Source organism: Pan troglodytes, chromosome 4 (assembly GCF_028858775.2).
Source record: "Pan troglodytes isolate AG18354 chromosome 4, NHGRI_mPanTro3-v2.0_pri, whole genome shotgun sequence".
In the NCBI taxonomy this organism is placed as follows: domain Eukaryota; kingdom Metazoa; phylum Chordata; class Mammalia; order Primates; family Hominidae; genus Pan; species Pan troglodytes.
This window is the reverse complement of record NC_072402.2, coordinates 105,821,289-105,841,911: the sequence shown is the minus strand read 5'-3', so window position 1 is coordinate 105,841,911 and position 20,623 is coordinate 105,821,289. Positions and strand designations below refer to the sequence as shown.

The 20,623-nt window shown below is 36.0% G+C and overlaps 1 protein-coding gene across 2 annotated transcripts in view; it reads left to right on the top strand.

The window, feature by feature from the left end:
- FBXL17 (F-box and leucine rich repeat protein 17) overlaps positions 1 to 20,623 on the top strand; it is a 525,181-nt gene that overhangs the window by 264,163 nt on the left and 240,395 nt on the right. The window contains exon 7 of one of the 2 annotated variants that reach the window (XM_016953580.4): positions 1 to 20,623. This exon is cut by the window's left edge and continues 14,416 nt beyond it. The exons of the other annotated variant lie outside the window; for it this stretch is intronic. The gene's annotated coding sequence lies outside the window, so the exon portion shown is untranslated. 2 annotated transcript variants of the gene reach the window in all.

Genomic DNA, 20,623 nt, shown 5'->3' with positions numbered 1-20,623 from the left:
AGGGACATATATTAAAATTAAGATATTTGGAACTTGACTGTATTTTGTCATTTAATTATAGAAATGGGTAGGAAAAGATAGGAGGAGACATTTATCATTTACTACTGGCCAATTTAAAAAAAAGAAAAGAAAAGTTGAGGAAATAAGATAGTAAGATGGACATTTCTGATGGAGTTTCTAAGGGAGAATTAGACAAAGAAGGAAATGGTCAAATTATAAGTTAGACTTTAAAAAAATAGAGTAATGACTTAATTTGGGTACTATGCCAAGTATTTTTCAAAGATTTTAAAATATCTGGAAAATACTCCATGTTGTTCCAGTCTTAGTGGGTATGGCAGCTATGTAAAGCAAATAATTGCAGCAATTTGAAATGAGTGCCTTTTGCATATATGAATAAAATGTGGTGAACTAAGCCAGAAAAAAAAGGAAATATGTAAAGGATAGGAGAGGCTTCCCAGAGGAGGTGGCATCTCATTTGAATCTTCATGGATGAGTTAGGAGTTTTTTGGGAGAAGAGAATATAGTAAGGGTGTTCTAGGGAAAATCACATGTGTAAAATAGATCTGAAGGATCACTGTGTGTACTTGGAAGTGCGAGAAGTTGGATGTGTCCAGAACATAGCATAAGCCTGGAGGTGATAGTGAGAGAGGGGTCTAGAGAGGTAAGTAGGAGTCAGAGCATGAAGGACTATGGATATTATGCCAAGAATTTAGAATATTATATGTAGATGATGGGGAAACATTGACTTACACTAAAAAACAAAATTAAAAACACCTGCATACAATGGACTACAGAGGAAGATCATAAGAAGGACAGTCTACCAGAGAAGATTGCAAAGGTCCAGGGAAACAAATTATGCCGTCCTAAATGTCAGTAGTGAAAACCAAAATGGAAAGGAAAGGATGAACTTAAGTGTGATCAAGGATGTGTTGCAAAAGATCTTACCCATGTGGAGGCTGAGGGAGATGAGGGACTCTAGAATTTTCTCAAGTTTTTAGCTTGAGCACCTGGGTAGATGGGATACTGTAACAGAACTGTGGAAAGTTGCGGCACAAACAACTTTTGGATGGAAAAGAATGGACCCAGTTTTGAACATGTTGAATTTGAAGTTATTGTAGGTCCACCAGGCAGGGATGTCCCTTACTCAGTTGGGTTTGAATCTGAAGATGGAAGTCAGGGCTGGAGATAAGGATTTTGGAATCATCCAGGATATAGGTTATAGTGAAAATCTTACATATGCATGGAGTTTTAAGAAGAGAACAGACTCAAGTGTTATACTTAGGAAAGCACAAACAGTGGCTTTGGACACTGGGAATACATGAAAAAATCCTGAGGTAGAACTATGCCATATCATTAAGTTAGCCCACCTGCCAGGTATTATGTGGTAATGCCAAATAATGGAAACTTCAACCTCCCTCCATCTCCTGCTTTTTTCATTCCTTACGGTTTCTAGTATGCTGACAAAGAAGAATACTTGAAGGAGTTTTTTCTCAGCTATCTAATGTAGGGCTTCCCAAACTGTGCTTTCTAGAGCATCCCTGGCAGTTCTGCAAGATGTTAATAAGCATCCGTGAACTCCTGTGTCAAAAACTGAAATATGAAACATTTCTTAATTGCAGGCCTTCTCAAAACCTTTATAATATAGGCCAGGGATTTCCGAGAGGGGGTGTAGTTAGTAGCTCCTTCTTGAGCTTTTTTTCCCCCCAAACCACAGACCCCTTTTCCTCATGGACTACCTATTAAGACCTCAACGTTTTTTGAAAAATACTCATCTTTTGATTGGAGAAATTAATGTCATCTTCATAGTCATTTGGGATTTTAATCTTTGAGGGTCTTTTGTACGTGAAAGGCATACTCATAGTTACTGTGTTGTAATTAACATTTTTAAAAATTTTAAATTATAAAGCCAAGTTTTCATAAGCCTTTAAGCTCAATTTATAAATCTTATTTTATTCATAAATCTAGTAATTTGGGGTTATATTTAAAGCACTCTTTTTCATTTGTTCCTTAATTAGCAATCAGCTTATACGTTTGACAGACTAAATTCTATTAAACATTTCACATCATTTTCAAACTTGATTAATTGCATTCCTTTAGACTTTTCAAATTGTAACCCCCAATATGCTTAATTTTCCCAAGCACTCTCAATCTCTGGGAAGGCAGCCTTACAAATCTAATGCAAGTCTTCCTGAGCACTTAAACACCACTTTCACATGAAAGCCAAATGTATGCATTAGTCAATCAGTTTTTAAACACTGCATATAAACTTAGTCAATCAAACTGTCCTTAAGTATTTAAAATTAAAATGTCAAGATTACTACTAGTGAATCGCTTTAAATATTTTAAATAAAAACTACAAGCCTTAAGTTGATTTCCCAATGTGTCAGATTCTCTTAAACGTTTCATACACTTGAAATAACAAATGAAATATCCGCAGCCCTAACAAAATTATGAAAATTATTTTCACCAATTTTTTTTTTTAATGTATTCTCTCCCCTTTTCTGATTGTAGAGTCACCTACCTGTAGAGCAGAGAATTACCCTCTCAGTCCTGCTAAAGCTGAGGATACAAGGCTGCTGGCCAGATTGGGAATTAAATACCTGGGTGTTAATCCCAGGATGGATCTATCTGAGCTGTTTTTTTGAGTGATAAGAAATTTTTGTGCACGTAATTTCTTTTGAAAACGGTATTATTCATCTATCATCCCATTCTTTATCTTATTAACTTGTTTTATTATTATTATTTTATTATTATTATTATTATTTTTGAGACAGAGTCTTGTTCTGTCGCCAGACCGGAGTGCAGTGGTGTGATCTCGGCTCACTGCAACCTCTGCCTCCCAGGTTCAAGCGATTCTCCTGCCTCAGTCTTCTGAGTAGCTGGGACTACAGGCACATGCCACCACGCCCAGCTAATTTTTTTTTTTTTTTTGTATTTTTAGTAGAGACAGGGTTTCACCATGTTGGCCAGGACAGTCTTGATCTCTTGACCTCATGATCCACCCTCCTTGGCCTCCCAAAGTGCTGGGATTACAGGTGTGAGCCACTGCACATGACCCTGTTTTATTATTTTTAATTGCCCGATTTGAATTAATAATATTCACTACCCTCCCATGGATTGCATATTAACCTCTTAACTACCTAACTTGATTCTCCACCTGCTTTATATTTTGTTGTTCTTTCTCCTAGACCACTATTCTTTAGTAATTTTATGTATATAAGGCAGAGAAACCCTTAACTATGCTCCTTATTATATGCTTTCTTAACTTTAGTGTTTTTCTTGTTTCTGTTTTCTTTTTTGTTTACTACATTCTTTCTATGGGGATTTTGTTCACTGTCAGTCACCTTTATTTCAAAATTTTTGTTAGATCTTTTCATCTTTTTTCAGGCCATGACTTATTCAGTAAAATTTCCAAGCCAGTGGTTATTTAGCTTAAAAACAAACAAAAACAGTCATGGAAGGTGGTCAGCCTGTTATGTTATTTACTTTCAGTGTGATTTTGGACAAGCTCATTTTAATCTCTTTGAGCCTTGACTGCCTCAGCTTTTAAACTAGATGAATATCTTACCTGTCTGCAGGCAGGGGGCCAGATGAGAAGATATCTTGGGGCCTTCTCTTTGATCTCTGATAGCTCTAATTCTTACTGCTTTTCATCTTGCTCAGTTGCTCTTTACTGACATGGTGTGTGTATGTGGGTCATTTTGTAGAACTACTCAGAGAAATAACTTTTTCAACCTTTAATTAGTTGTAAATATTTAAAAACTGGGAGATTTTACTCTTCTTCTTTTTTTCTTAAAGATGGAAAGATGTGAAAATACTGTGTCTGCATTTCTCCTTTCCCCCAGCAGCTTGAGCTGAGTGTTGACGACCATTTCTATCTAGTGTCCTGTCCTTTTCAATTTGCCTCAGTGCCTACCTCACCAATTTTGTAATGAATTGAGCCAATGAGATTTACATAGAAACAGTTAGTGTAAAAAATAAGGTCGGTTCTAGAATTTAAGGACTAAGTTTATATATATGATAGCGTGAGCTTTTTAAAAAAAAATTTTAAATACTATAATTTTTTTTTGTATCAGCTTCAACCTACATACATACTCAATTCTCATATTTTAAAAACTGACTTAGGCTTAAAAATATAGTGAATAAGGCCCATGCTTCTCCTGTTTCTCTTTTTTTCCTCCTAGTTTGAACATTCTGATTTTCCTCTGGGTACTAGGAAGAGGTGAATACTTTTGTTTGCCTTACTTGAGTACTTACTGTTCTAGCAGTTTATTGCACTTGGACAATAGACACCTTCCTATATTTCCTAATAATCATTCCTCAGGTTTTCTTTAAATACGTCTTGAATTTGCCCAATTGTCAGGTAATTGATGCAGTCATTTAAAAAATTGCTTGGGGATTATGATCTTGTATACACTTAAAAGAGTGCACACCATTTTGAAATCACTACATTTTTTGGACTACATTTCTGTATAGGATTAGAGACACTGTTAATATTCCAGATAAGAAATCTGCAACATGTTTGTCATTTACCTTGTTTCTCTGGACTTAGGACATGAAATTCTATCCAGCAGCTTGAGAGCAATATTAAAAAATGATGTAGCCTCACAAGCCAATGATAAATATGTTCACCCTAAGAATTTAAATGTGGTGAATAGATGCAGTAGTGTGATTGGCATTCAGTGGCCTATCTCTAATTCTCTTTACAGGCATTGAAAAGCCAACCAAGCTTGAAGCATTTTCAATGTGCCAAGCATTTGTGTGCTCCACTCAGTATCAGGGTAAATTTTGCCCATTTGAATGTCTTTCTGATATACATAGTTTGAAAAACAAATGTCCACAAATAAGAATATAAAAGTCACTTAGTATCCTACACCATCACAAACAAAGAATGTGGGGCTACTGAACACACAACAACTTTATTTCTCATTATTGGCTATAAAATTATTTTCTTGCCTAATTTGTTTGAATCAGACATTTATTGATGTATACCTAATTGTCTTTCATTAACAATAACACTCAATTAATATAAATGATGATTTATGCTTGATGTCATACTGAATTTATAATAATTTGGAAACAAGAGACAACTTATAGGGAATTGAATGGAATAAACTCACTAAGATACAAATCAGAAGTACTTTAAGAGTAAGCAAATGGTTACTATGCATAATAAATAAACAATTGTAAAGTTCTGGGAACTGGATTATGTAAAATATGTACATGTTATGTTCGTACAATGGAGTATAAACTCTTCGGGAGGGGTACTTTCTTGTTTATTTATTACAGAATGATAATGAAGATTAGCTTCATGACCTTCATATACAGCACTGCTGTGTAATGCAAATAGTCTTTTTGTATAACTGAAAGAGACATACAAAGGATTATTCTGTTTAAATGACTCAAAATTAATAATTATACATTTGTTCTACGTGTAAAAGTTCTAAAAATAGAAGAAACTGAAATGGATATTTCTTAATTAATTATGCCTTAATTCTGATGCACATTTTCTTTTGAAAAGCCAATTTTCTGAAGAACAGTTACACACAGCTTCATTCCTGGCATGACTATTTCAAGTGTAGTGTTTAGGGATTATGTCAGATTAGATGGATATATGGTATAGAATGATTCTGGGGACAGACTTTCCAGATTAACAAGAAAAGAGAATTTTAAAATACCTAAATTTAAGTATTTTACCAATTTAGGTATACCTAAAATTGGACATTTTTAATCTGAGGAGTGTTTAGTTCAATGGGGACATTTCTCAGAGAGATTTACTACTTTTTAATGGTGCCTCTGAGAGTCCCTCAGTAGCTGTCCTCCGTCGGAGAACATCTCAGAATTACTTTTTTTCTGTCCACTTGCCCATATTTTTCATTTACTTTACTGGATTTGCTCACATTTATTACCCCCATTCATATTTCCTTCCATTCTTGATACACTGGAAGAAAAATTTATTTATATATATATGTGTGTGTATAGCATATATACACGTGCATATGTTGGAAAAATTGTTTTTTTAAATATATACACATAATGCAAGCTTAGCATAGCATCTATCTCTCTTGCATATTAGATTTAAAGGCTCAGTAGTTAAAGTGTGTTTTAAAATTGCAGATTACATCCCATCTTTTAACTTAGAAAATAAAGAGACCGAGATCTAGTCAGGTTAGCCACATGCCCATGTGGTCTTCAGACAGAGGCAGAGCTCAGATGGGAATGCATGTCTCTGATGCCCTGCCCATACCTTCCCTGCAATACTGCCAAGTCTGGATAAAAGTGGTCTGGGTGTAAGTAAGAAGTATGAGAAAGACTGGGTGAGTTATTAGCAAACTCTAGATTGCAGTCAACTTGATCACTGTATGCTAGGCAATTTTAGGAGTATGACTTTCTGTCCGTAAATGGAGGCAGAATAGATGAAGAATATTAGAAAGATTAATTAAGAATATGAATGGTGAATTAAGAAAAAGTTTGGGACCAGTGAGATGTGACATAATGTCTACTCCCACTTTACCCCTATTTTAGAGTTAAAATATCAGAAGATTTCAGAGGAAGTAAAGTTTTATGAAAATACAATATTTGTTAAATTTATAATATTTTGACCTTGAAGCATATTAGCATACCATTTCATCTGTAGAAGTTTGATTTGGATCTTGTTACAACTTTCATTTCACTCTTGATCATGTTCATGCATTCCTTCTCCTTCTTGAGCAGTAATATAGTTTAATACCTGATTAAATGCCTTGTTCACTAATTCTATCATCTATGTCATTTATATGTCTATTTATATTGATTGTTTTTTCTCCTCATGGGATATGTTTTCCTGTTTCTTTTCATGCCTAGTAATTTTGACCAGATGACCAACGTTGTGAATATGACGATGTTTGGTATTGGTTTTTAAAAAATTCTTTAAATATTTCTGGGCCTTGTTCTGGGAAGAATTAAAGTTACTTGGGCACAGTTTGATGGGTAAATCCTGAACAGTGTTTAGTCAAGGGCTAATTCAGCCACACTAGTGAGGCATTGCCCTTCTGAGTCCTTGACTCAATGCCCTGTGAATTAGCAGGTCATTTCTATCCAAGCTCATGGAAGTATCAAGTACTCCCAGGCCTAAGCTCCAGATATTTCCCACTTATTCCTTAATGATGGTTCTTTCTCTGGCCTCAGTAGTTTTCTTTTTTATATGACCAGACCAGTATTCAACCAAAGACTCAATTGGACTATGCCTATCTCCAGAGCTTGCTCACTTGCCCTTTCTGTGCATCTACCTCCTTTCTGGTCACCTTGGTGTCCTAGAGCCCTAAACTCTGTCTCCTAAACCAAGCAAGACTGTTGGGCCTGTTTGGGATCTCCTTTCCCTTGCCGCATCCAGAAACTCTCTCCAGGCATTGAACGTTTTACTTATGTATATGGCTGTCCTCATTTGTCTCCCTTCTCTCAGATATTATTATGCAGCATTACCCCTTGTTCAATGTGTGTCAACAGATTTATGACAGAGTGCTAACATGATCTATATACTGGGTTCTCTGAGCACTGCTTGAACTTCTGTAAGCTCAAGGGCAGTGACTAAGTAATCAATCCATTTGTAAACATTTATTGAGAGTTAATTATGTAATAGGATTTTATTAATTATTGGAAATACAGAGATGAATAAAGTGTGGTCCCGTAGCCTAGTTGAAAAAGCTAGCGTGTACAGACAGTTTTTTACACCGACTGAGATTAAAAGATTATTATAATTGGAGATTATCCTGAGAGATCAGAAGGTCTTAGAAACTTTGTGTTTGCAGGATGTAGCATGTAACTAGATCTTGTATACAGCATTCAATAAATACTTAAGAATGAATGATAGTGTAGCTAATTTATAAGCATAATCTGCTAAGAAATGCTTACAGCCTTTTTTCTTAGTTCCCAAGATAGCTTAAATAAATAAGAATATGATGATGTGTGTTTTAGAGAAAAATAATCTGACTTTAGTTTGAACTATCATGAATATTATTTATTGACAATTCCAAAAAACTTTAAATGTAACATTGATATCTAAATTATATAGTCTTGTTTTGTTTCCAATTATCATATCAAACAATTGAAAAATACCAATCCAATCAAACCTTTATTTGTAACTGCTGCTCCCTCTTTCTTCTTTTTCTTTTCTTTCTTTTTTTTTTCTTCTTTTTACTTATTTCTGTTCATGTTTTGAAAAGCAGGGTCTGCAGATAGTTATTTATATGTATGAATTCACTGGTTCATTCTAGTGCGAAATAGGTCATTCTGGAACAGTGAGAAATGTGATTGCTGAATTTCAAGCAGTTTTTGCTGCTCAGCTGGAGCTGTAGAAAAAGGAAAGGGGTCAGGCCAGCACTTGTTGAAGATTTCTTGTTGCCATTGTCCTAGTAAAAGAGACTTGATGCTGGTGAATGTGGACTATTCAATGTATTAGGGAGGAGGAAAGGGAGGCTTAGTACCTAGTTTAATAATTATTATGATATTTTAGTTTAACCACTCTTTAGATGGTTAATACAAAAAATCAAATGCCATCGTAATAAAGATGTGCAGGGCTTTTTCTCCTTAAAAAGAAACTAGGTACAGCAAATAATGGCACTGTGAAAATTTTGAGGCACAAATTCGCCCTTTTTTTTTTTTGCATGCTAATATACTGAAAAAGAAAGAAAGCTGCAGTAGGATTGGCAGGTTATGATTCTCGTAAAAAATAACAAATTTTTAAACAAGAAAATAAAGAATACTTTGAAAAAATTGTACATTACTCAGCATCGAAAAATGGAAATCATTTAATCTTGTGCCTTCTTTTCCTCTGTGGAAACTAGGGTTCTAAATAGGAAACTACTTTCAAATGGTAAACTGTTTACAAATTTGATAAAAAGAGCCCATTAATTAAAATCTGATTCCCACATTTAAGTGACAATTTTCTTTATGAATACATGCATTAATTCATAGGTTTTTCTGTTTTGTATGACATAGCTGTGATGTACCGCAATTATTTCCATTAATATCTAGTTAAGAAATTTCAGAAATTCTATATTTAGAAATATGTACTTTAGTCTATTTCAGTTGTTAATGTAAATAAATAGACTATATTACTGATGAATTTCTTTCAAATTAAACTTGAAGAGAGGATATTATAAGAGATTAATTCAAAATTATGCTCAGGTTCTGCTTGGGTGTTCTTGAACCCAGTAAACCACTGGATTTTAAAACAAGTGAGTGAGAATGAGTACTGACAGAACAGTGAGAGTTTTGCTTGGCTGGCCAAGGAGCAGGTGTGAGCTACGGGCACACCCTTCCCATTTAGAAGCTGTGTGGTACCAATAGGCTATGATCTTAATCACTTATTTACCTGTAACCTAGAAGAGAATGAAGGTATCTGACTCAGTCATATGGCAGACTTTTAAATGGAAATATTCATTATAAGGAAAAGGAATTCTTTCTCTGATTTTAATAGAATGGAAGTGTTCTCTCCCTCAACCCCATGACCCCACGTTCTGTGGACTGAATGAATTTGATGTTTGAAAAGTGGTTCAGATAAAATGTAGTATTGTGATCAAAGATGTCTCAGAACATCTTAATCATGTATTGCTCTTGTATTGATATACATTGTTTACATTGAGCTAATGCAATAATGTAATTAAAGATTCCCATAGTACAGTATGGGAATCTGGGAGTGGGGCACTAACTGGTATTCCATTCTGTGGGGGAAAGAAATTTCTCTTCTTATCCCTTACTAGGTTCATGGCTCAGACCCCTATAACAAGACAGATTATCAAGAAAAAAAACATACAAATGTATTTAAATATAAGTTTTATGTGACATAGGGGCTTTCATAAGGAAATTAAAACCTAAAGAAACAGGTAAACCTGTATATTTTTTATGCTAGGTTTGATGAAAAAGTCAGTCAATACAGAGAAGTGTGATTGGACAAAAGGGTTATGATCTAATGGTAATAAACTGGGAAGAACTTACCAAGTCTTGTCTGTTGAGATTCTTCTCTGTGTCCCTGTATCATCAGACATGAGGATGTTCCTTTCTTATGGATATAGAATGGGCACCTCTCACATGAAAGTCTTATGACCTGCTTCAGGGGAAGGTCAGAAAAAGGATGTGGGGAAGGTGAGAGTGACCTTCCTCCTTCTGCTATTTTCTCAAATGCCAAGGTACCATATTTTGGGGAAGTGGGTCCTGACCCTCATCAGTTCTCTCCATTACTCTTTGTCCTTCCTTTTGTAAATCTCAGGTATTTCCCTTACTGTTCTCCTTTTTACTTTCCCAATAGGTCTTTGAAAGTGTGAGTCTTGGCTGGGCGCAGTGGCTCATGCCTGTAATCCCAGCACTTTGGGAGGCCGAGGTGGGTGGATCACCTGAGGTCAGGAGTTCGAGACCAGCCTGACCAACATGGAGAACCCCATCTGTACTAAAAAATATGAAATTAGCTGGGCGTGATGGTGCATGCCTGTAATCCCAGCTACTCAGGAGGCTGAGGCAGGAGAATCGCTTGAACCCGGGAGGCGGAGGTTGCGGTGAGCCGAGATCACACCATTGCACTCCAACCTGGGCAACAAGAGCGAAACTCTGTCTCAAAAAAAAAACAAAAAAAACAAAGTGTGAGTCTTTGGCCCACTGGGGAAACATATAATGGGGGTGCTTTTCCTAACTTGCCTTGTTTTAAGTAAGGACGCAGATCCAGGATTTCTAAGGAGTGTTCTACTTAGTGATGAAAAAATTGGAGAGGATAACAAAGTATTTTTTTACAGTAGAAAACTAAAGGAAAAATTAAGAAATCTTTAGTAATTGTTACCCATGTCTTTATTTAAATATGTAGATCTATCCTAACATGATTATTCTTAGACATAACAACTTCATTCATTCATGAATCTATCAAACCTTTAAACATGCTAGATATGCACCCCTAAGTGCCCCAAATTGACTCCTATATCTAAAGAGCTCATGATACTTTATAGTTTTCTAGACACTTTCATTAAGGTTCATCTGATTGTTTATCTACTTTTTTAACAAATACTGTTGATTTCCCTATTGTTAGCACTGGAGTTACAGCAGTGAATAAAATAAAACTACACTGTCTTTGTGGGGTTATATTCCAGCAGGAAATGGATAATGGACAAGTAGAAATATTCTTTACATCACATAGTTGGTAAGAAAAGTAGAAGAGATTAAATGGATGTAGAAGGTGGGGTATATGTTTGCAGTTTGAAATACAGCTCATGGAGGAGCTATCACTGAAGGAGAAACTTAAGTAAAATCAAGGAGTAAGCCACATGGATAAATGAGTAAACAGTACGTACAAAGTCCTTGAAGCAGAAACACACTAGTGTGTTTGAGAAACAGAACGGAGGGCAGTATAGCCAGACCAAATCAGAGAAGGAAGGAAAGGTAGCAAATAAGGTTGGGGTGCGAGCCAACAGGCAGATTATATTGGGCCTTAATAGGTCATGCAAAGGGGTCTGGATTTTATTCTAGGTGCAATGGAAAGCCATTGGAAGATTTTGAACAGAATGAGAATGAGGTTTCTCTTTTCTTTTTCTTTTTTCTTTTTTTTTTTGAGACAGAGTCTTGCTGTGTTGCCCAGGCTGGAGTGCAGTGGCGCCATCTCGGCTCACTGCAAGCTCTGCCTCCCGGGTTCATGCCGTTCTCCTGCCTCAGCCTCCTGAGTAGCTGGGACTACAGGTGCCCGCCACCATGCCTGGCTAATTTTTTGTATTTTTAGTAGAGATGGGGTTTCACCGTGTTAGCCAGGATGATCTCAATCTCCTGCCCTCGTGATCTGCCCGCCTTGGCCTCCCAAAGTGCTGGGATTACAGGCTTGAGGCACCGTGCCTGGCTGAGATTTCTCTTAAAGGAATCTAACAAAGTGAAATTGTCAAGCCTCAAAGGAAAGTGAATTATAAATTAATGACTGATCATGTAGACACTTTGCTTAACAGTTAAAAAGCATTTGTGTCGTTATTTCATCTAATTAACAGAAAACACCAAAATAATATACTTTTCGTAGTTGTATTTAAAATTCAGAGGTTTTCACTTTGGGAAGCCAAGGTGGGCGGATCACCTGAGGTCGGGAGTTCGAGACCAGCCTGACCAACATGGAGAAACTCTGTCTCTACTAAAAATACAAAACTTAGCCAGGCGTGGTGGCACATGCCTGTAATCCCAGCTACTCGGGAGGCTGAGGCAGGAGAATCGCTTGAACCCAGGAGTTGGAGGTTGCAGTGAGCTGAGATCTCACCACTGCACTCCAGCCTGGGTGACAGAGTGAGACTCTGTCTCAAAAAAATAAATAAAATTAAGTTCAGAGATTTTTAAGGAGGAAATTTTACATGATTGATTTTTATAATATTTTCCATTTTTCTTGTTTTCTGAGCATTTCCTTTAATTTTTTTCACCTCTTTAAAAAATAACTTGAGATGTAATTTACATACCACAAAATTCACCCATTTAAGGTGTACTATTCCATGGTTTTAGTGTATTCACAGTGGTTTAGTATATTCATATTTAGTATATTCACAGTTTACTGTATTCACTATTGCTACTATCTAATTTCAGTAAATTTTCATCAGTCCCAAAAGAAATTCTGTAACCCATAGCATCACTCCTGATTTATTCCTTTTCCTCAGCCCTTGGCAACTACCAATCTACTTTTTGTCTCTATGGATTTGCCTATTCTGGACATTTCATATAAGTGGAATACTGTAATATAATATGTACCCTTTTATGTTTGGCTTTTTTCATGTAATACAATGTTTTCAGTGTTCTTCCATGTTGTAGCACGTATTCACTTTCAAACTTTCTTTTTATTTCCAAATAATATTCCATTGTACTGATACACCACATCTGTTCATTAGTTGATAGACATTCTGGTTGTTTCTACTTTTTTGCTATTGTGAATATTTGTATATACATTTTGGTGTGGACATATGTTTCCATTTCTCTTGGATATATACCTAGGAGTAGAATGGCTGGGACGTATGGCAACTTTACATTTAATATTCTGAGGAACTCCCAGACTCCCTTCCAGAGTGGTTGCACCATTTTATAATCCTGCTAGCAGAATTTAAGAGTCTAATTTCTACACATTCTTGCCAACACTTGTTATTATCTGTCTTTTCAATTTTATTTTCATTAATGTTCACATTTAGAGGAACTAGAAACCTGTCCTGCTTGCTTGTTCTACATGCTCAATTTTTCCCTGCTATAGACTGTGGTGGAGATGGTACCTCTGGTATAGTAGAAAGAGCCCTAAACTTAGAAGAATTGGTGTGAGTCCCAGTTTAGCACTTACTGCTTGAATGACCTTGAATAAATCATTCTCTTCTGTTAGCTTCAGTTTCCCCCTATTTAAAATAGGATTAACCCTTGCTTTCCGGCGATGATCCAGTAAAGCAATATGTAAAATATATTAGAAGATCAGATTCTTCCTCCTGTTCCTTTTCAGTCTCCCTCCGTTTTACTCTCTCTTTGATGCATATTTCTTAAGTAAATAAATAAGGAGAGATATTAAATAATTTTGCCTTAATGGCCTTTCCCTAATAAGATATAAACCCTAAACACGTTTTAAATTTCCTTTCTGTCTTTGTAATGGGTAGTTAATGTTAAAGTTAGTTGTATCAGCAGAAAAGTTGAAAGCAAAAGCAAAGTTTGTCTTCTGGTCTGTTCCATTTGGGAGGAATTTTATAATTTGTCTAGGATAATAAATGAAGTAGATAATCGACATACATGGATAATTAAGAGATGACTATATGGCTCTTTTTCTTTTCTAGTATTTAAATTGTTTTTCCATAGTTTTCTTATTTATTCTTATAACTTGAGTATGTATCCAAAGAAAGCTGTGTTTTCTCCTTTACCTTCTTTTCAGATAAAGGCAACTTTGAGAACATATGCAAGATCTAATATCTTCAAAACAGCATGTGGCCAAAGCCTTCACTGGTTTACAGCAGCCAGACTTTTCTGCCACAGTTTTGCCTGAATCACCTTTTGAAGTCAAATTGACACAATTACAATCTTTCACAAGTGCCATCAACTTTCTTTCCATTGTGTTTTTCCCTCTTTGTGCCACTGGCCTGGCCCATTATTCTTGTCCAGCCCCCAAGGTCCACGTCAGTTGCGCCTTCTCCAAGAAGCCTTCTCTTCTCTTTCTTCATTCATTAGAATCCTTTTTATTTACTGCTATTTTTTGATACAAAAAGCAATTCATACATTAAAAAAATCAGGGCCAGGTGTGGTGGCTTACGCCTGTAATCCCAGCACTTCGGGAGGCCGAGGTGGGCAGATCACAAGGTCAGGAGATCCAGACCATCCTGGCTAACACGGTGAAACCCTGTCCCTACTAAAAATACAAAAAATTAGCTGGGCATCGTGGCGGGCACCTGTAGTCCCAGCTACTCAGGAGGCTGAGGCAGGAGAATGGCATGAACCCGGGAGGTGGGGGTTGCAGTGAGCCGAGATGGCACCACTGCACTCCAAGCCTGGGCAACAGAGCGAGACTCCATCTCAAAAAAACAAAACAAAACAAAACAAAAAACATAATTGTGTACTCCCCAAAGTACTCTATGTGTAACCTTCCAGTCTTTTAAAATATATATCCAAATACATTTTTGACAAAATGAGAATATCCCATATATGTTGTTGTGCACTTGCTTTGTCACAAAACTGTGGATCATCTATTGCACTCACTGAATGACTCACTTTTTATTTGTTTTTATTTAATGTTTTTATGTGGATTAGTCTTACTCGTCCAATTAAAATAAGACACATCTTGGAGGACAGAGACTATATCTTAACTCTTAAACTTTTGTTCTTCTCCATCAGGAAGGCACAGAGCTCTGCTCTGTAGGAGGTACTCAATAAGTGTTGTTGGTTAAATTGGACATTTTGAGCCTATACTTAGTGTGATGTTCTATAAATTCAAGAGAAGTCTTAGAGGATTGACTTCTTTATTTTCACTATAGGTAATCTTTCTAATGAAAATAACATTTAGAAGTACAATTGCATGTAAAATTAATATTTGTTTGCAGGGCTGGGCACGGTGGCTCATGCCTGTAATCCCAGCACTTTGGGAGGCCAAGGCAGGCAGATCACCTGAGGTCAGGAGTTCGAGACCAGCCTGGCCAACATGGTGAAACCCTGTTTCTACTAAAAGTACAAAAAATTATCCAGGCGTGGGTGTGCATGCCTGTAATCCCTGCTACTCGGGAGGCTGAGGCAGGAGAATTGCTTGAACCCAGGAGGTGGAGGTTGCAGTGAGCCAAGATCGCGCCACTGCACTCTAGCTTGGGCAACAAGAGTGAAGCTGCATCTCAAAAAACAACAACAACAACAACAACAAAATTGGTTGCAGAAAGAATAAAATTGATGTCAGAAATTTGAGAAGACCCAGCATAAGGCATACTGTCTGGCACAATTTACTTTGTAAAATGAGGGAAAAGGATAGCGGGTAGAGGGGAATAAAAAGGGTAAATCAACAAAAAGTTTAACAGTGACTTGGTTGGGGACTGAGAGAAACGGTAAATGAAGGGAGACTTTTTGAGAAGTCAAATACATGTAGTCAATACAAAAACTACGGAAGAGACCTTTTATCCTTTTAACTATAATAAAAGCCCTACTGGCTTCCCAAAATACCTATTCCATCAAGGAAAAAGATAAGCTTTGTGTGTAAATGAAAGAGAATATCTCTTCTTTGTCCTGAAACAGTTGAAAAATAAAAAGTTTTACTACAGGGGTATGAGATTGCCTGAAAAATACATGACATAAAAGCTAAAAATTAATCTTTTGACATATATTTGTTTACTTTTGATTCTCACAAAGACTGTTTCATTTTTTCCTAAATTAGATTAATAGTATTTTATACTAAAGGTTCACATTGACGATAGCAGCGATAGGATCCACTGACCAAAAGATTATTTTTAACAGTAGCAAATAAATGTATTGTTTTTGAAAGAGGCAATGGTCTGACTTTGTGAATTTTCTAATGAATGCTATTTGAATGTTAAAGTTCTTTATGCCACTGGAAAGCAGAATGGCTGCAGCTTAAAACCATAAGCTGCAGGAAGTTTCCTGAACTTTTAGAAATTGCATTACTGAATACAGGTTACCTTTTGCATAATTGTATAAAGCTGATGAAATGGGTCTCTTTTGCTCTGATTGCTTTCCAAATTCTACCCAAGTGAATTCACAGCTGATGGTTTTAAGCAGAGCAAAGACAGATTAACTGGCTCACATAAAATAAAACCTTTAGAGACAGAAAAATGGAATAGTCCTAAAGCTTCACAAGATGTTATACATATTTTCAAAGTACCCAGTAATTCTTATGGCAAATATCATCCCCCACTCTGATTAGCTTCACTGTGATGTTTATAACATATTTTACCTTGTGCTGTTAGTTGATGTTATATCTTTTAGTTTGTCTACTATGCTTTACAGTGTTTAGAATAATAAATGTTATTGGCAGAAAAAAATGCCATGAGAAAATTGCTTTGTCTTAAGATTTCTCTATCTTATAAGATATATTATTTATATATTTATTCTGCCAGGAATTCTTTAGATGGTTAAACATTAATGACACACATGGAGGCATTATTTCTGAGTGTGTGTTTGCAGAAGTATCTTTTCATGAAGGTTTTTGTCTTGCATTGATTTTGTACTGTATATCTACACACACCATTGTGCAATGGTGAACTTAAATGAAAGCAAAACAAAAGAGAAGCCAAAAGTAACACAGTTGCTGTGGTCTGGAGCCCTTCTGACCAACAGAGTAGCCTAAGCTAAAATGGAGATACCCCACCCCACCGCTACACACACTTTAAATGCAATAATGTAGGCATTATTTTCATTGTGTAAATAAGGAATCGGTATCTCACAAAGGTTTAAGCAATTTGCCGAGATCTCAGTTAGTGGTGAAATCAGAATTAAAATTCAGGTCTGTCTGATTGGAACCATGAATTTGGCTACCTTCCAAACTCATGGTTTGGCTACCTCAGTTCTAAAAATATGATAGACAAAGTCATTTTTAGTAAAAGAAAATTAAAATTTGTAATAAGTTGTATTCTTAATTTGATACTGAAAACAGATACGGAACTGAAGATTTTAGCATTTAAAAATAGTGCTAAGTGACTTCTGAGTTTTTGTTTTGGGACCAGGCTCTCCTGTGCCCTCTGTATCTCTCCAGATTCAGACTCCATGAATCTCTCTCTTTGGAGACAGAAACACTTTAATTGCCATCTCTCTCTCAGAGCTGTATTTAATCCTTCTTTCTTGGGGCAGAGTACAAGCTGCCGAAACGAATTCAGCTCGTCTCACTTGGGCCCCAGCCACTTAAATTCCCTGCCGCACCAATTGCCCTAGTCCTGGAGTGCAGCCACCCTGGGAACCTGTGAACCCATTCACACAGGTCTCTGTCAAATGTGCCACTTTCTCAAGGAGTTTTTTGCTTCTGTGATGTCTACTTTGAACTTTTTGCAAAGTATATCCTTAGCATTTCTCCCAAACTTAAGTGGCATGCCCTGTACAGTCAATTCTGTATTTTTAGTAGCTTTGAAACATTTTTGTTAGTTAAAATAAAAGCCACAGATTAGTGTAGGTGGTAATTAAAAGTTGGTACTTTTTGTCCAATACTTTTCCCTGCCCATGCACTATTGAGAAGCGTGGGAGACGATTGCTTGGGAAATTACTATCACAAAGTATATTTTAAAATGGCTAATTATAAACATTTTCTCCTCTTTTTGTATCTCTTAGTGTTGAAATAAGGCACAGAGGTAACTCAATTTAGTTCAAAAGCCATTTTCTAAATGAGAGGAATTAGCTGAGAACTGTTACATTAATAGACATTGCCAGTGGCTGTATTCTGCATACAAAACACTTGTTCATGTTTTCCTCGACCTCCTTTGATTGGGCCCAGCACTAAGTTTATACTGAATGGGCTCAGTCTGGTCTTTGGCAAGCATCAGGGAGTAATGAATAGTGGAACATCGAAAGGCTTAAATGTCCTGGCACAGGCCCTGTGTCAGTATGATGAGCTAACCATGGCATTGTTCAATGAGAAGGCCCTGTGTTCCTTTGGAAATAAAATCTTGGCTTGTGGACAGAGGTCTATGTACACACATTGAATTTCTCTGTCTTCCTGCTATGCTATTCCATTCATAATTAAACTTTGAAAGCAAAGCTCTGAAGAGGTTCTTCAATGCCTCTCCTCTGAGTATGCCCAGAAACAAGTGGCTGATGTAAAAATGGCATAGCTCTACTCTTTTATTTGGGAGCTCTCTGAAATTTAAGTCCAAAGACTTGAAGAGCAAACTCTTTAAGCTGGACAGCAGTGTAGACATTCACTGTTTCTCCCCTCAAAAGGTCTTCCCTCTGAAAGCTGTGGTAATCACAATTTTTTTTTGCTGCAGAATTTCTGATGTTCTGATCTTTTTTGTTTACAGCTCCATCTGTATTTGTAGTGAAATGTCTAAATTTGTCTCACTACATCTCAATTCCAGGAATGAATTGATCTTCTTATGAGCAGTTCCCCCTTGAAAGCAAAGAAAAGGAGGAAAACTAAACTCTAGAGATCATTAAAGCTATGACATTATAACTTGCCTTTTCTAATTTTTACTCTTAAAAACAGAACAAAAATTTTATAGTCAGAGTCTGCCAGAAAGTACCTGAAGAAGCCAGGAATATTTGGGTAATAGAAACATATGCTGTTGATATTGTAAATTATCAAGAAGAGTCTCCTAGGAGTTCTTCTAAAGCATATTTTAATTCTGTGTTATAAAACCAGCCTCCTGGTAGGGTATAAAGAGTTAAATAAAATGATCAAGAACCTACATTATGCAAGTATTTAAAATCTGAAGATCTTTTAGAAATACATGTTGAAATACTTACATAATAACAACATAATTTTTGGGATTTGCTTAGAAACAGTTTGATGTAAGGATAAATAGGTCAGCATGTAAAGGAAATAAGATTAGCCATGAATTCATTGTTGACCTGGGTGATGCATACATGCACATTCTTATACCATTCCCTCTACTTTTTAGATGTTGGAAATTTTTTATAATTAAAAGTTAAAAACTTTTTTTCTGATGGTTCAGAATGATGGTTTCATAGGATGAAATGTTTTCTTGTTAAAGAAACAGAGTCCAAAGATCTAAGGTACTTTAGAATCTTTAAAAATTTGTATGCTATGCAAATAATACAATTGTAAATAATCTATTTTTACTCCAGTGATTGCATTTAGAATGCTAGCTGTGAATGTGGATATAAAACTCATACTATAAATAGTATGATACCTGAAATGCTTAGGTCATTGAGATAATTGGGATAGTTTAATTTCTAATATAGGTTATTCACAGGCAAACAATGCTAAAAACATTACTATATTGGAATACATAGCAGTAAACCCACACCAGACAACCTAATTTCTGTGAAAAGATCAAGAGAATGGTTGGATTCTTATGGTTATGATTTATCATACCATTGTGGTGTTGGAAACATTTTGATTAATAAAGTGTCAGTTAAGAGAATGAAAGATGAAGCAGGAGTTAAGAATATGCCATCCTCAAACATGCCATTCTGGCATATTAACTATTTTGAGGTAAAGGCACTTGATAAACAGCAGGGGCAAGAAGATCACTCTGACCTTCCTTCTGTTTTGTAAAAGCAGTGGATGAAATTTCCATGTGAAATATGTCCTCCCTCCCTATACCAGAAGGAAAGTATCATTCATATCTAGGATGGTAAGTTGAGGCCAAGGAAAATCTGTACAAACATGAACCTTCATCTTCCTAGTCCCTTCTCTACCCAAAACACTCTAGCCCCAAGCCTCTTTGCCTTGTCACATTTTCACAGTTTACTGCTTTTTGTCTGATTTTTTCTAATCTTTTGTCTATAAATCAATACCTAAGTGTTCAACTCTAACTGCGTCTTTGGGTCTTCATTTTCCTATGAAGTCTCCTGTGCCATGTAAAACTTATATTAAATTAATTTGTTTGCTTTTCTCTTTTTGATCTGTCTTTGGTTAGTTTAATTCTCAGGCCTAGCCTAAGAAAACTAAGAGGATAGAGGCAAAATACTGCCCCCCTACAATGTTCTATGTACCCAGTATCACATTATCAGCTATTTTATACTTCTTCTTTGGCTTAGTTCAACCATTAATCAACTATATTAAAGTTCAGGTTTTTAAAAAAAAATGTAGTTATATTATTGCTTAGTTGGGGGATGGGCATATCTTGGTGGATTCCCACTGGAAAAGCTTTACTCTAATGAGGCCATTAATGTTAGTATTCTAGGCAATGGGAATATAAAGTAGTTGCTGGTAACTATTGAGTAAGCAGGATGAGTCTTTAATGACTCTGCTCTTATCCATTGCTACTTTTAGTATTTTCTTGAATATAGCAATTCAGAGCCTAAGTAACTGATCTTATATTCTCTGAAGAATGCTACATACTAGCTAAGAAGTTATTAGTGATGATAAACATGATATCAACATGTAAACATGATATATTCATGTTTACAGTCATTTACTTCTGCCATATGAAAACGTTTAAAGTATATATATTTTTTTCAGCTTGGAAAGTTTGATGGCATTCCATTTGAGAATTTTTTTTTTTTTTTTTTTTTT